Source organism: Rhinatrema bivittatum, chromosome 17 (genome assembly GCF_901001135.1).
Source record: "Rhinatrema bivittatum chromosome 17, aRhiBiv1.1, whole genome shotgun sequence".
In the NCBI taxonomy this organism is placed as follows: Eukaryota; Metazoa; Chordata; class Amphibia; order Gymnophiona; family Rhinatrematidae; genus Rhinatrema; species Rhinatrema bivittatum.
In genome coordinates, this window is record NC_042631.1 from 48878332 (window position 1) to 48893245 (window position 14914).

Sequence of the window (14914 nt, forward strand, 5' to 3'; positions counted from 1 at the left end):
CTGCTCAGACAGATAATGAAACACAGTTTCAAAATGCTGGTCGGCGTTTCACTGAGTGAATAAAGACTGCCTCTTGTCTTCTGCGGTCTTTGTGTTATGTTTTGTAGGGTTTGGGTGGACCCTTGGATACTGTGGCAGCTGACCACACCCACGGAGGGTGTGGTCAGGCTCAGTTCCGGACACACAAACCCAGATTATATCTTTTATTAGACAGTTTATGAAGCCACCAGAGGTGGCGGTAGTGAGTAGAAGATGGAGCCCGACTGGGCTAGTATTCCTCAGGGCGCTGGAACAGCGGCTTCTCCGGTAGCAGTGGCAGCAGTTCTCCATGGAAGATGGCACTCGTGCTGGAACGGAGGCAGGCCCTTGATGAGCGAGTACCTGGTTCCAGGGAAACAGCTCTGAGGAGTAGATGGTAGTAGTACTCACTGATGGTGTCTGTAGAGAATTCTTCCAAGTAGAAGAGGAGATGGACACAGACAGCGAGTCAGGGAACATGGGCCCTCGAGGAGCGAGTACCGGTTCCTGATAGCGACCTGAAAGAAGCAGAGAGGCCCCCGAGGAGTGGGTACCTCGTTAACAGCAGAGTCCAAATAGAAGTTGGAGGCAGAGTAGCTGAGTACGGAGAGCGAATCCCATCCGTAGGAATCCCCTTGCTAACTCAAAGGCTAGCAAAAACAACAGGCTTAAATATCCGGGCAGCGTGACATCATCACAGGGGGACGCCCCTGAGGTTCGCGCCATAGAGGAAATAAGAGTGAGAGCTGTGCGGTGCGCTTGTCCTAAGGTACCTGAGGAGCATGGCGGGAGGCAGCGTCCAAGCCAGTCCGGGGATGCTGGAGAGGATGGCGAGCAGACGTCGCGGCAGCCAGACGTCCACAGGGAGCAGGAGGAGTCGCAGAAAAAGAAAGGTAGGCAGAGTGAAGCCATCGGGCCACGACGTTTGCAACATTTTGTGCCTGTAGATGATCTATTTGTCCTGACACACCCTTACATTATTTGGATTTCGCCATTGTTGTGTCCTGCTCTCCACTTATTTGGTGGTTATTTATTTTATTTATTTATTTTATTTAAAACATTTCTATACCTTCTTAGCAATGTGTGATTGATCAAAACGTTTCACAATTTGGCAACAATAAAAATACCAAAATAAAATTAAAAATAACATAAACTAACTAACACACAAACCTAGCTAAGTTACAAGTCAATCTTGAGATCAACATAAATGTAAAAATACTTCTCAAGAGAGAGAGGCAAAAAAAAAAAAAGAAGACAGCATAAGGACTGGAGCAGGCTGGCATCGATTGGGACCCAAGCCTTGCCACAGAGATGACAGATTGCCAATGCGCTCCCTGCCCTTTCTCCATCTCCCTTACTCTGCTGGCTCTCTCCCTTAGGGGTGGCATTCAGCAGAACTGAAACCATCAGCCACACTCCCAGGTCCTACCCTCACTGCCATCCCACCACCCTTGAGGCTCTGTCAGCCCACTTGGCTTCTGAGGCTAGGGATGGTCTAGATCATGTCCTGGCTTTGATTCTGCTGTGTTCCAGGCCCTCTCCTGCTCTGGATCCCCTGTTCTCTGGGCTCTCATGTGTACTGAATCTATCATATTATAACTGATCAGTTACTGTAACTCCTTTGTGCATACATGTGAATACATCCAGTTGTTGATTTTTCTCTTGGGTTGTATCCATTTCCCATCAGATAAAGTCTTTCACTGTCATAGTGGAAATTATAAATGTGAACGATGAAGCCCCACAGTTCAGCCAGACGGAAATCATTCGCAATATTCCAGAGGTGAGTTTCTTTCTGGTTCTTAATGAATTTCTCTGGGTAGCAGGGGAGGAAGGAGATTTGTACATAAAGGGTTTAAAGCTGGATTTTATCTCAGGAACGCATGGGATAAACACAGAAAGGGCTATATTCAGACACTGGCCAGCTAACAAAGGACCTAATTTACTAAGGTTTTTCTCCCATTCTGTGTCTATGGGAAAATGCTAAGTAAATGAGGCCCAAATTAGCCGGATAAACTTATCTGGCTAACTTTTATGACAGCAGTCCTAAAGTTACCCAGCTCTGTTGGCCAGATAATGCTGAGAATCACTGCTTATTCAGCTAACTTAACTGGAGAGCTGACTCCTCCACGGAAGGTCCCACCTTGCTTCTGAGTTAACCAGATAACGTTTAGCCAGATAAACAGTTATCGAGCTATCTCAGGCTCAGTCCCAGTGTTTTAGCGGTTAAGTCCAATCTTAGCTGGACAAACAGCACTGAATATTGACCTTCGAGGTTTCCTATCTGCAAAGAAATGAAGGGAAAGCCACAGATCAGCTGGGGTCTACGGCACTGAACCAGGAACGAAATTGGCCAATCTAAAGATTCTTCTCTGCCGTCTTTTGCTGTGCTTCATTGTTTCTCTGTTTCCATCTAACTCATGAAGAGCTAGAAATCCTAAGTGACAAGGATGGACTTGTGGGTGCACCATCATTAAACAAAAGAAAAAATCTTACCCCTTTCCTACCACTTCATTAAAGTAAAAGGTTAATGTGATTACTAAGGGCAGCGCCCCTGGTTTACCACCATTGTATGGGTTCAGGAAAGGCCACAAAATTGGAGCTTTTGCTGTGATTTGCTAGGTGCCAAGGAATCACAATGGGAGAATGGAGATAGAGCCAGGTTGAGGTGACGGAGGCTAGCCATTGGGACATTTGTAATTCCTTTCCCCTCCCTCAGCCAATTCTCCCCCTTCCATACTAATCAGAGGGCAGGAAGAGGAAGAAAGTGGTAACGGTTCAAACATGGCCTCAGGTACTGTTAGTCTCTTCCTCTGCCTGTCATGGGAGAGGGAAGGGGAAGCAGAGAGGCAAAGAGGGTGCAAAGTGGTTGTGTGAAAGAGTGGATGGGGATGTGGGGGCTAAGAGGTGTGTGAAAAAGGGGCTGGGCTATGTTTCTGAAATAGAGGCTGGAGGATCAGGGAAAGGGAAGCCAGGAGGAGATTTTGCGTGTGTTCATCTGCATTGGCTCATTCGATGAGAGAGAAGGCCCTGGGATGGGGAAAGAAAGGGAAAGAGGACTTGGGAGGGATAAAAAAAGGAATGAGGATGGGGGTAGGGATGTGAGGCAGAAAAAAGGCTACAACCAGGGGAGGGACACCTCCCTCTCCTCTCTGGGTCCCACCCAGGATTCTAGAATCTCCTTTCCTTCCTTCTTCCCCCATCCCCAATCTTCCCTCCTTCTCCTCTCACTCTTCCTCCCATCTCCGTTTCTCCCTCCTTCTCCTCTTCCTATCCTCATTCATCCTTCCCTCTCCTCTTCCCATCCATGTAATCTCCTACTCCTCCCACATCAATACCTAAGATTTCTCACCCATAATACCCCCAAAAAGAACAATATTAATTAATCAGACACAAAGAATGGAAAACGTATTATGCAAAATAAATTTACATTGGTTAGGTGGCAATTTTCAAACTGTCTCTACTGGAACAACGTCTGAGAGTACTTTGCACCTATTTCCAAAAAGAAAGTGCATGCTTACTTTCATTTTGAAACTTCCCACAGGAACAAAGACCTGCATTTTCTGCAGGCACTTTTTCCATTGGGAAATAATGCACCTAGACTTGAAAAGACAAGCTACGCACACTATTATCCACCCCCATCATACATGCACCCCATCATACATGCACTGATTTGTCTCCCATATCTCTGCACCTCCTTATATACCCCCTTTTATACCTCTTATATACCCCCTTCCCCTGTCCTTAAACCCTACCTTTCCCTTTAGCAACCCTTTTATACCCCTTTATATACCCCCTTCCCCTGTCCTTAAACCCTACCTTTCCCTATAGCAACCCTGCTAGACTATATATAGTTGCCTTTCTGAACATATAATTTGTAATGTCATATATAGTGTCTTCTGGGTGTACTAGTTAAAAGATAATGTATATTATTGTATATAATACTTTTGGAGTGTAATAATTTATATATAGTGTATAAGGTTATCCACAGTGTATAAGGTTATACACAGTCCCTTTTTGAGTGTATAATTTGCAATGTTACATATTATGTTCTTCTGTTGTTTTCCATCAGGTACTGTTCCTTTTCTCCTCTTCCTGTTTTTCCCTCTCTTCTCTCGCCCCTTCTCTCTTCCTATCTGCTCCCCTCCCCCCACCCTGGTTTTTTGTATTTTCCTCCTTTAGTTATATTGTAAACTGGCATGATGTACCCATGAATGTCGATATATAAAAGCTAATAAATAAATAAATAAATAAAATAAATGCACCCCTGGGGATGCCTTCTCTAAATGCAGCTAAAATGTTTTGTGGAATAATGCATATAAGTCAGATTGAAGAATGCAAATTTTCAGACCAGCTAGTTTTTAGCACAAATTGCTATTCACACAGGTAAATAGCTTTGAAAATTTTCCTTTTTATATGCAAAATAATTCAAATGTATACAAATATGCTGCAGAATTTTCTTATTCTTGATGCAGATTCTATCCCTGAGCTGCAGGAGAAAATGGGGGGCTGTGATTGAGGGTGGCAGGACATGCAGTGAAAAATGATAAAGAGAGGCAGGTAATGATTATTACTGTGGGTATAGAAGGCATGGAGTGAGAGATGATAGGATGGGCAGGTTGATTTTCATTACTGTGTATAAGGAAGACCTGGAGTGAGGAATGATAGGATGGTCAGGTTGATCTTCATTACTAAGGATATAGAGGACCTGGAGTGAGAGATAATAGGATGGGCAGATTGATCTTCATTACTAAGGATATAGAGGACCTGGAGTGAGAGATAATAGGATGGGCAGATTGATCTTCATTACTAAGCATATAGAAGGCATGGAGTAAGAGATGATAGGATGGGCAGGTTGATCTTCATCACTGTGGGTAATGAAGACCTGGAGTGAGGGATGATAGGATGGGCAGGTTGATCTTCATTACTAAGGATATAGAAGACCTGGAGTGAGAGATGAGAGGATAGGCAGGTTGATCTTCATTACTAAGGGTATAGAAGGCATGGAGTGAGAGATGATAAGATGGGCAAGTTGATCTTCATTACTGTGAGTAAGGAAGACCTGGAGTGAGGGATGATAGGATGGGCAGGTTGATCTTCATTACTGTGGGTATAGAAGGCATGGAGTGAGAGATGATAGGATGGGCAGGTTGATCTTCATTACTGTGGGTATAGAAGGCATGGAGTGAGAGATGATAGGATGGGCAGGTTGATCTTCATTACTGTGGGTATAGAAGGCATGGAGTGAGAGATGATAGGATGGGCAGTTTAATCTTCATTACTGTGGGTATAGAAGGCATGGAGTGAGAGATGATAGGATGGGCAAGTTGATATTCATTACAGTGTATAAGGAAGACCTGGAGTGAGGGATGATAGGATGGTCAGGTTGATCTTCATTACTGTGGGTATAGAAGGCATGGAGTGAGAGATGAAAGGATAGGCAGGTTGATCTTCATTACTGTGGGTATAGAAGGTATGGAGTGAGAGATGATAGGATAGGTAGGTTGATCTTCATCACTGTGGGTAAGGAAGACCTGGAGTGAGGGATGATAGGATGGGCAGGTTGATCTTCATTACTGTGGGTATAGAAGGCATGGAGTGAGAGATGATAGGATAGACAGGTTGATCTTCATTACTGTGGGTATAGAAGGCATGGAGTGAGAGATGATAGGATAGGCAGGTTGATATTCATTACTGTGTATAAGGAAGACCTGGAGTGAGGAATGATAGGATGGGCAGGTTGATCTTCATTACTGTGGGTGTAGAAGGCATGGAGTGAGAGATGATAGGATAGGTAGGTTGATCTTTATTACTGTGGGTATCGAAGGCAATGTGTGAGAGATGATAGGATAGGCAGGTTGATCTTCATTACTGTGGGTATAGAAGGCATGGAGTTAGAGATGATAGGATAGGCAGGTTGATCTTCCTTATTGTGGGTATAGAAGGCATGGTGCGAGAGATGATAGAATGGGCAGGTTGATCTTCATCACTGTGGGTAATGAAGACCTGGAGTGAGGAATGATAGGATGGGCAGGTTGATCTTCATTACTGTGGGTATAGAAGGCATGGAGTGAGAGATGATAGGATAGACAGGTTGATCTTCATTACTGTGAGTATAGAAGGCATGGAGTGAGAGATGATAGGATAGGCAGGTTGATCCTTATTACTGTGGGTATAGAAGGCATGGAGTGAGAGATGATAGGATAGGCAGGTTGATATTCATTACAGTGTATAAGGAAGACCTGGAGTGAGGAATGATAGGATGGGCAGGTTGATCTTCATTACTGTGGCTGTAGAAGACCTGGAGTGAGGAATGATAGGATGGGCAGGTTGAGCTTCATTACTGTGGGTATAGAAGACCGTGGAGTTGCAAAATCAGAAGGGAACAAGTTGAAGGTTATTACTGTGAACATAGAGGAAATGGAATAAGAAATGACAGGGACAGTTTGATGGATATGATTGGAGGTATAGAGGACATGATGTAAGAATGACAAGTAGGTCAGGTTGATGCTCTGGGTATACAGGAATCTATCTACCCTTTGGGATCCTGGCAGGTATTTGGGACCTGGATTGGCCACTGTTGGAAAATAGGATACTGGGCTTGATGGACCTTTGGCCTGTCCCAGTAATGGCAACTTCTTATATTCTTTGTTCTTAAGGGTGAGGCATGTCTGATGAAAAGGGGAAAGTAAGAGTGGCAATTGCACTGGGTCCCAAGTACAGGCAGTGGGTGCAGAATTATCTTTCTTCTTTGGTTTTCTTTTTCTACACCTGACTTTGGCACACACTTCATCTGTAGTGTGCACAAGAGTAAATGAGTTTCAGTGCATGAATCCAGCAGCAGCAGACATCATGCCTTTGTAACTAACTTTTGAAGTACTAGACTGTGTTGCCTTCTATTACCTCTCACCATGGGCTCATTCCCACCCTGCATTCTCCCTGCCATCTCACATTTTCCTATCTCCCACTCCTCCTTCACTGCTCTCACTTCTTCCCACACCATTTTCACTTCCTTCCTGCACCGTCTCCTGGCTCTACTCTCATTCTCCTTACACTACCTCTACTTTCTATTCTCCCTCCCTGACACACTGTTCTCATTTCCTTCCTGCCTGCCATCATCACACATCTCTACTGCACTTCTCAGTCCCACCTACTGCTCGCCATCCCTACCTGCTCCTACTCCAGTCTGTCCCACACCTCCTCCCACCTGTTTCTGTCACTCACCTACTCACACTCTCCCTCCCTCCAGTCTTGAGCGTCTCCCTACTCCTCATCCAGTCTCTACCTATTCCTTCTCTAGATTATCTCTGTGTTCCTTCTCTTCCTCTTTCCATCTGCCAGTCTCATATCCATCCATGCCCTCATCCCTTCCACCACCTCCTGACTGCTGCTCTCACTCCTCTTCTTGCTATGAGAGGACAGCAGTAGAGAACGAGAGTAGCAGGAGGTAGAGAGGAATGCATGAATGGCTGTGAGACTGGCAGAAAGGAGGAACAGGAAGGAATGAGGAGATGGGACAGGTAAAGACTGACCAGTGCTCTCACTCCCCTTCTGTACCTCCTCCAGGCCATCATCCTCAACCACCGCTGTTCACGGAAGTCTCAGGACTGCTCCATCACTGCAGCACAAAGGAAGCTGCTTCTCTGATGGCACCAAGAAGTGAAAGGATTTCCATGAAATGTGTCCTATTAAATAGAAAGGGCAGCAAAATAACATTTTTGCCCAGATTTGGAACCTGCTAAAACCATTAGTAATAGCTTAATTGGGTTTCTTGGAAATTCTCAGCTGAATTATCTGGAGTCAGAGCTGTACTGGATATGGTGTACAGGGGTCCCCGGGTTTCTCTTGTTAGATTGGGAAAAAGGGAACAGACCTGATGGTTATTATTGTGGGTGTAGAGGACGTTGGGTGAGGAATGATACAAAAAATGGAATTATTGTGGTTCTGCTTGGATATTTTATTTACACTGGTTACAAAGCTTGTAGACTGGATGCATATTTGTTGACTATAATGTGTAAAATATCAGTTCAGTATCTATATACTTCAATGTCTATAAATGTCTATTCAATGTCTATAAATGTCTATAAATGTCAATAAATCAACTTTTAGACATTTCAAAGCTGATTACTGTAGGTACTTTTCTGCCCCCAGAAGGCTCACAATCTAAGGGGCAGATTTATCAAGCCATGACATTTTATCGCAGGAGAAGTGAAATATCACGTTGATATGGATCCATGGTATTTTGCCCCCTCCTGACAAAATATTGCAGGAATATCACTGCATTATTTTCTATAGCAGAAAACTTCTATAGTACCTAAATGTAATCTGCTTTGAAGTGGCTAAAAGGTGGAATATAATTTAAAGAAAATAGAAAAAGTAAATAGTAAATCTAGGCCTGTTAGTACCTGAGGCAATGGAGGATGAAGTAACTTACCCAAGTTAACTCGAGTCACAGCGGGATTTTAATCTTCCCTGGTTTACAGCCCACTCCTCTAACCATTAGGCTACTCCTTCACAGTGAGCCTGAGTCTGGACTGCATCTTGCAGAGGATTTAGCTACCAGAAGGGGGTCATTCTTATTCTGATAGGCCCAGCTTGACTTTTCCAGCATGTGATTGTACTCTATGGCTCTATCCTCCTCGGATAGATGACAGGATATATGTTATTTTATAAGAGAGAATTTCATTGATGAGAATGACGGGAGACTAATTTGCTTTCAGAATACACCAGTGAACAGTTCCATAGGCGCTGCTATACATGCTGCAGATGCTGATGGAGATATCGTCTTTTACGAACTCAACGGGACTATGGTGAGTTCCTTTATTCTAGGAGCAGTTTAAGAGATAAATTTTCAAATAATTAGATGGAACTTAAAGCAAATGACAACAGGAGTTATGCATTAAGTTCCAAAACTATGCATTCAGGGGACAACTTTTAGACTATGTACAGAAAGTTAAAGTCTACGGGTAGTTTTTATCTGCAGACTTTATCAATTTTCAAAAGGCAAGATATTCTCTTTCAAAAACAAATCAGAAAAGGTCCTCACACAGAGCTGCATCTGCTATTTGTCGGGGTATTTTTTCCAGTGAAAGTCACATGCATACTTTTTAAAAGTAAAAATTATCAAGAGAATTTTCATAGGAGTTGCACATGAAAATGTAAACTACTATCATAGCAATTTTCAAAAGCCATTTATCCATTTTACGTGCACTTTTAGCTCAGATAAAACCTATTGACAATTCAAAGGTATACACTATAGCAATTTTCAAACATCTATTTAGATGTGTAAAGTGCATTTATGCATGTAAAACCAGTTTTAAGTGTATAAATGCTTTTGAAAATTAGGTCCTAAGGAGGTAATTTTCATAGGAGTTTGCGCATGTAAATATAACATACTATGATAGCAATTTTCAAAAACCATTTACTTGAGTCAAGGGCACTTATGCGAATAAATTCTATGGACAATTCAATGACATATATAGAAAATATATGACAGATATATATATATATATGTATATATATATATATATATATATATATATATATTTATATATATATATAAATAAATATATATATATTTATATTTATATGTATATATATATATATATATAAATATATATATATATTTATATATATTTATATATATTTATATTTATTTATATTTATATTTATTTATATTTATATATATATTTTATATATATATAAATATATATATATATAAATATATATAGACATATATACATATGTAGAAACTGAGGAATATATGGACTGCAAAGACACCATTAAAAAAGTATGCAGATTTCTTTTGAAGCACAACAACACACATCTTCCCTGGAAATTGAATCCTTAATCAAGAAAATGAAGCCATCGTCACATCCAACTGACCAAATACCTACTAAATTCTTACTTACCATTCCAAACACCATAGCCAAACCACTGGCAGACATCATAAATTGTTCCCTCGTACAAGGATCTGTTCCGGACTCGTTGAAAACCGCTTCTCTAAAACCACTACTAAAGAAACCCATTCTTGATCCAGCCAACCCTGCAAACTTTCACCCCATCGCAAATTTACCATTCATTGCCAAACTAATGGAAAAATTAGTCAACAACCAACTTACAGACTACTTAGATTCTCAATACGGTTTCCAAAAACGCCTAAATACGGAAACACTCTTACTCTCGTTAACAGACAACATCCTGATGGGCCTAGGCAAAGGCCAATCCTACCTTCTGGCCCTTCTCGACATCTCCGCAGCGTTCGACACGGTAAACCATGCAATCCTCATCAACCGTCTGATGGAAATTGGCATCACAGGCTCGGCACTCAAATGGTTCAAATCTTTCCTCAATAATAGGAAATGCAAGGTGAGAATAAACGATAAAGAATCCCAGCCCATCCCTTCTAACCTCGCTATCCCCCACACTGTTTAATATCTATCTGTTACCCTTATGCCAGCTCCTAGAAAGCTTCAACCTAATTCACTTCGTATACGCTGACGATGTGCAGATCTTAATCCCTATCACTGATCCCACCTCCAGCACCCTGCACTTCTGGAACAACTGCCTTCGCTCCATCAATAGTCTACTCTCAAGTCTCAATCTAGTTCTTAACACTTCCAAAATAGAACTGCTAGTCATCTCTCCTAATGACAACAACCCCCTTACCAGCAACCCACTCTCACCATTAGTAAACCAAGTGAGAGACCTAGAAGCTACTCTTGACACCAGAATGAACTTCAAAAAGTTCATTAACACCACCACCAAGGAATGCCTCCATAAACTTCATGTCCTAAAACAACTATGGCCTCTCCTACACTTTCAGGATTACCGTTCAGTACTACAAGCCATACTGTTTTCAAAGATCGACTATTGCAACGCGCTTCTCCTCCTCAGCCTTCTGTCCTCCTCAACGAAACCACTACAGATGCTTCAAAATGCCGCAGCCAGGATCCTTACAAATTCTCGTCGTAAGGACCACATCACACCAATCCTAAAAAACGTACACTGGTTACCAGTCATCTATAGAATACTGTTCAAGACCCTGTCCATCAACCACAAAAACATCTATTATCGATCTACACTCCAACTCAAAATACCACTCGAACTCCACGCTTCCACAAGACCAATCAGATCGGCATACAAAGGATCTCTCCAGGCTCCCCCTAATAAATCCACTAGTCACACCTCCATTCAGAAACGAGCCTTGTCCACTGCTGGACCTTATCAATGGAATCTTCTTCCCCCCAGAACTTCGCCAGGAACAATGCCCTTTCTCCTTCATAAGAAACTAAAACTTGGCTGTTCATTCAAGCCTTCCCTTGATGGGTCACTCCACAACTAGCGTAGTCTCTCACCCCTCATTTTCACAGTTCCCCCCCCCCCCCCTTCTCCTGGATCGTTCCTGCCACAGTTCGATTTACAGAGCAGGCCATTGTCTAAGCTTGTATCGTACGTCGATTGTTACGTTCGTTTCGCTTGTTAGAATTATGTTATGTTAAACTAATCTTTCGCTCTTAACTCTCCCGTTCTGTAAATCCCTGTTCATTGTAACTTTATCTTCTATTTAATTGGTTACCCCTGGTTACGCTGTAAACCGGTACGATAAGACCTTCGTCTTGAGCATCGGTATATCAAAAGAATTTAAATAAATAAATAAATAAATATATTGTAGCAATTTTCAAAAGCCCACTTACTTGAGGAAAGTGCATTTACACATGTAAAACCCAATTTTAAACGTGTAAATGCTTTTTTAATTCAGGACCCAAGTGCTTAAATCCCAACTCTGCCCCCCCGGAAGGCTTCTCCCGATATGCACGTAAATCTAGGAGCACAAATGATATATACGCATCAACCTGTACAGGCGCATCAGATAGGCAATTTTCAAAGGTATCATTTATGTGGGTAAACTACTACTTTACTTGCAGAAATGGCTTTAAAAATCACACTCAATCAGTTTTGAAAAGGGTCATTTTATATATCTAAGGGCTAATTTATGAAGATCTTTTCTCACAGACAGATAGGCCAATGCAATAAGACGTGCAGTAAAACGGGCGCTCATATTGAGCGCCCATTTTCCTAACGTGTGCACATCCACCTGTCCTGGGCGCCCGATGCTATATTTAAATGAGCTGCCATGTTAAAAAGAACACTTTAGGTAAAAATTGTGTCTCCCTGCTGCTCAAAAGCATCGGGCACTCAAGAGCTGTGGCTGTGCGCGTGTCTCTTGGAGGTACTATATCTCCTCACCCTCCATCAACAAACTATTTTAAATGTATTTTAATTTTTGTTTGGTGAATAAAAAGGTATTAGCTCTTCATGATTGAATTTTTGATATCAAGCCTGCTTCTGTGATGGCTGTAGAAATGTGACTCTTTGAAATCAAGGGACCTATTTTAGTTTAACTTTGCCCCCTGCCAAGAACCAGGAGGTTAAGGAAGGGGTTTAGCAGGTTTATAAATAAAAATCTGGTTTCAAAAGCAGTATTTTTTATTTTTCAGGAGCCCTTGTCAAAGCCAGCTCCAGGGCTGGCATTAGATTTGCCACGTTAGAAAGTGTGTGTTGGGTGACTTGCAATTTTCTGCATTGGGAGGAAATAGCTAATAGCCTCATCTACATGGAATATACTCCTGTGCAGCAGCAACTTGTGCGTGCCGGCTAGATCCCGGCACACGCTTCAGCGGGACAGTGGGCTAGTAATCAAGTGAGTATGGTCATTTTAAATTGGCTTTGGGAGAGGAAGGAGCTGCTTGGATTTTGAGGAGGTCTCTGCAGTACACCCCCAGCCTGTCAGAGTCTGCCTCCAGTTTTTGGAAAAAGAAACTTTAACCTTTTAGGAAGTTTCCCTAAATTTGCTGGGGTGAGACCCTGGTCTATTTCTGGTGAGGGCAATTCAGGAGCCAGGAGACCCAAATCCAGGAGCCAGGGGTGAGAAGACCTGTGTATGTTTTCCCCTTCCAGGGGAAGAGCAGCAGCGACTCCTCACTTCAGAAGAAGCAATCTGGATTGTGAAAAGTGTTTTGGTTTGTGAGGAGATTTAGTGCCACCATTCCTCATAGTGGAAGCTGAGCTCTATTAAACTGTTTTTCCAGCAGCAGACCTATCCTAATGAGAGGACACATCAGAAGGAGAGCAGAGACAGGATTATTTGGAGACCCCCCACTGGATCTCCATCCACCCTTGGTACACAGGACACATGCTGAGAAAGAACCGGACTCGTGTGGGCCTCTGGTACCATTTTGAGACTCAGGGGATCCTCCTTACACACAGGGATTTTCCTATCCATCTGAGATATCTTATTCTCTCACTTCCTGAGGAATAAGCTCACCCAGGACCAGAGACATATACATAGAGAAAAGGAAGAAGAGTCTGCACTGTAAATACCCCAGTGAGAGCACAGAACAGTTATCTACTTGATCGGACATTTATTTTGAAAGAATCAGAGTGCATTTGAACACTCCACGTGTGTCCTGCCTGTTCCCTGCAGCACCATCACATACAGAAGAAAAGGCACACACTACGCATTAAAGGTTAGCCTTCCCCCTCCATAGCAAAGAACCTACCTCTTGGGACTCTGAGAATTGGGGAAGTGTCAGAAGAGTTAGTCCCAGAGCCAAATTCTTTTTTGGACCCTCTGGATAGAGTACAATTGTTACGGTCGTGGACCCTTGGGCCGGCTGAAACAGAGGATGGTATGCTGTGGAGGACCACATCGAGCGTCACAGCCGGGAGGCGGCATGGAAGAGACTCGGATGAGGCTTCACCACTGGAAGTCCGATGTCCCCCCCAGGAGGAGCCCGTAGGGACCCAGACCTCTTGGACTTAGGTGGGATCCTATGCGACCAAGGATCCGGGCTGCGGCCGACGAGATGGACAAAGGACGGCTGGGCCCAGGTGGCTGAAGAGTCTTCACCCTCGGAAGCCCGTGAGAGCCCGAGCTGCTGGGACTTAGGAGAATCCTCTGGGCCAGCAAGTACCGGATACCTGAGGTGATGGAGAAGTCGAAGTCGGAGTCCAGGAGCGAAGCCGGGTCAGAAGCCAATACCAAGCCAGGAACGGAAGCAGGAGACGAAATCGTGGGACGGAGCCGGGTCGGATGCCAGATGCCAATACCAAAACCAAGGGGCAGAAGCTAAAGACAAGTCAGGAAGCAAAGCCGGGTCGGAATCCAGAAGACAGAAGCAATCCAGGGATACAGCAGCAACGTGATTCTCAGACAACTGAGGAACCTCATTACAAAACCCCATCCTGATGGAGCTGCAGGGTTTAAATACCCTGCAGCGTCTGACGCCATCCGGGGCATCCCCTGTAGTTTTCCTGCGCTGGCCCCTTTAAGGTTCCAGCCCCTGGGCGTGCACGCGCCTAGGGGGCGGGGCCAAGCGCGTCGGGCCGCGGCCGAGGAGAGCTCCGTGCAGGCCGAGCCCCGAGGTAGGAGGAGGGACCAGGGCACGGTCCGGGCCCGTAACAACAATCCTTCAAAAAAAAGGGTTACATAAAATGGTGCCCAGCAATGTGGGGCTCGATGGCAGTAGAAATGTGAAAATCTGCATTACCAATAAAGAATGTGATGGCTTGCAACAGTACTGTGTTAGAAAGAAGTTTAGGAAAAAACCACAAAGCTTTCAAACATGGATGTCTTTCCTGCATTTGGACAGCAGAGGGAAGGGAAGCATGCCAGGGTAGAGAAAGCTCGTGGTCAATCATATGTTGTCATCAGGTGACATGCGTGACACACAGCCAATAGGACAGTGTAAAGCTGGTGGCATGGCTGAGCAAGAAGAGTGGCATATGAGGGGTGCAGCAGCCATTGATCCAAAAATTAAACGGTTCAAGTGGAGCCATGTTGAAGAAGCCAATGTCAAATCCATTTAGTTCAGGAGATGGCAGTTCACCGTAGCAT

At 43.6% G+C, this 14914-nt stretch overlaps 1 protein-coding gene across 2 annotated transcripts in view; it reads left to right on the top strand.

Annotated features, from left to right (window-relative positions):
- Positions 1-14914, top strand: part of LOC115079390 (cadherin-related family member 5-like) — a 208628-nt gene that overhangs the window by 51832 nt on the left and 141882 nt on the right. For both annotated transcript variants that reach the window (XR_003853278.1, XR_003853279.1), the window contains exons 4-5: positions 1706-1798; positions 8736-8825. The gene's annotated coding sequence lies outside the window, so the exon portion shown is untranslated. The remainder of the gene's footprint in view (positions 1-1705; positions 1799-8735; positions 8826-14914) is intronic.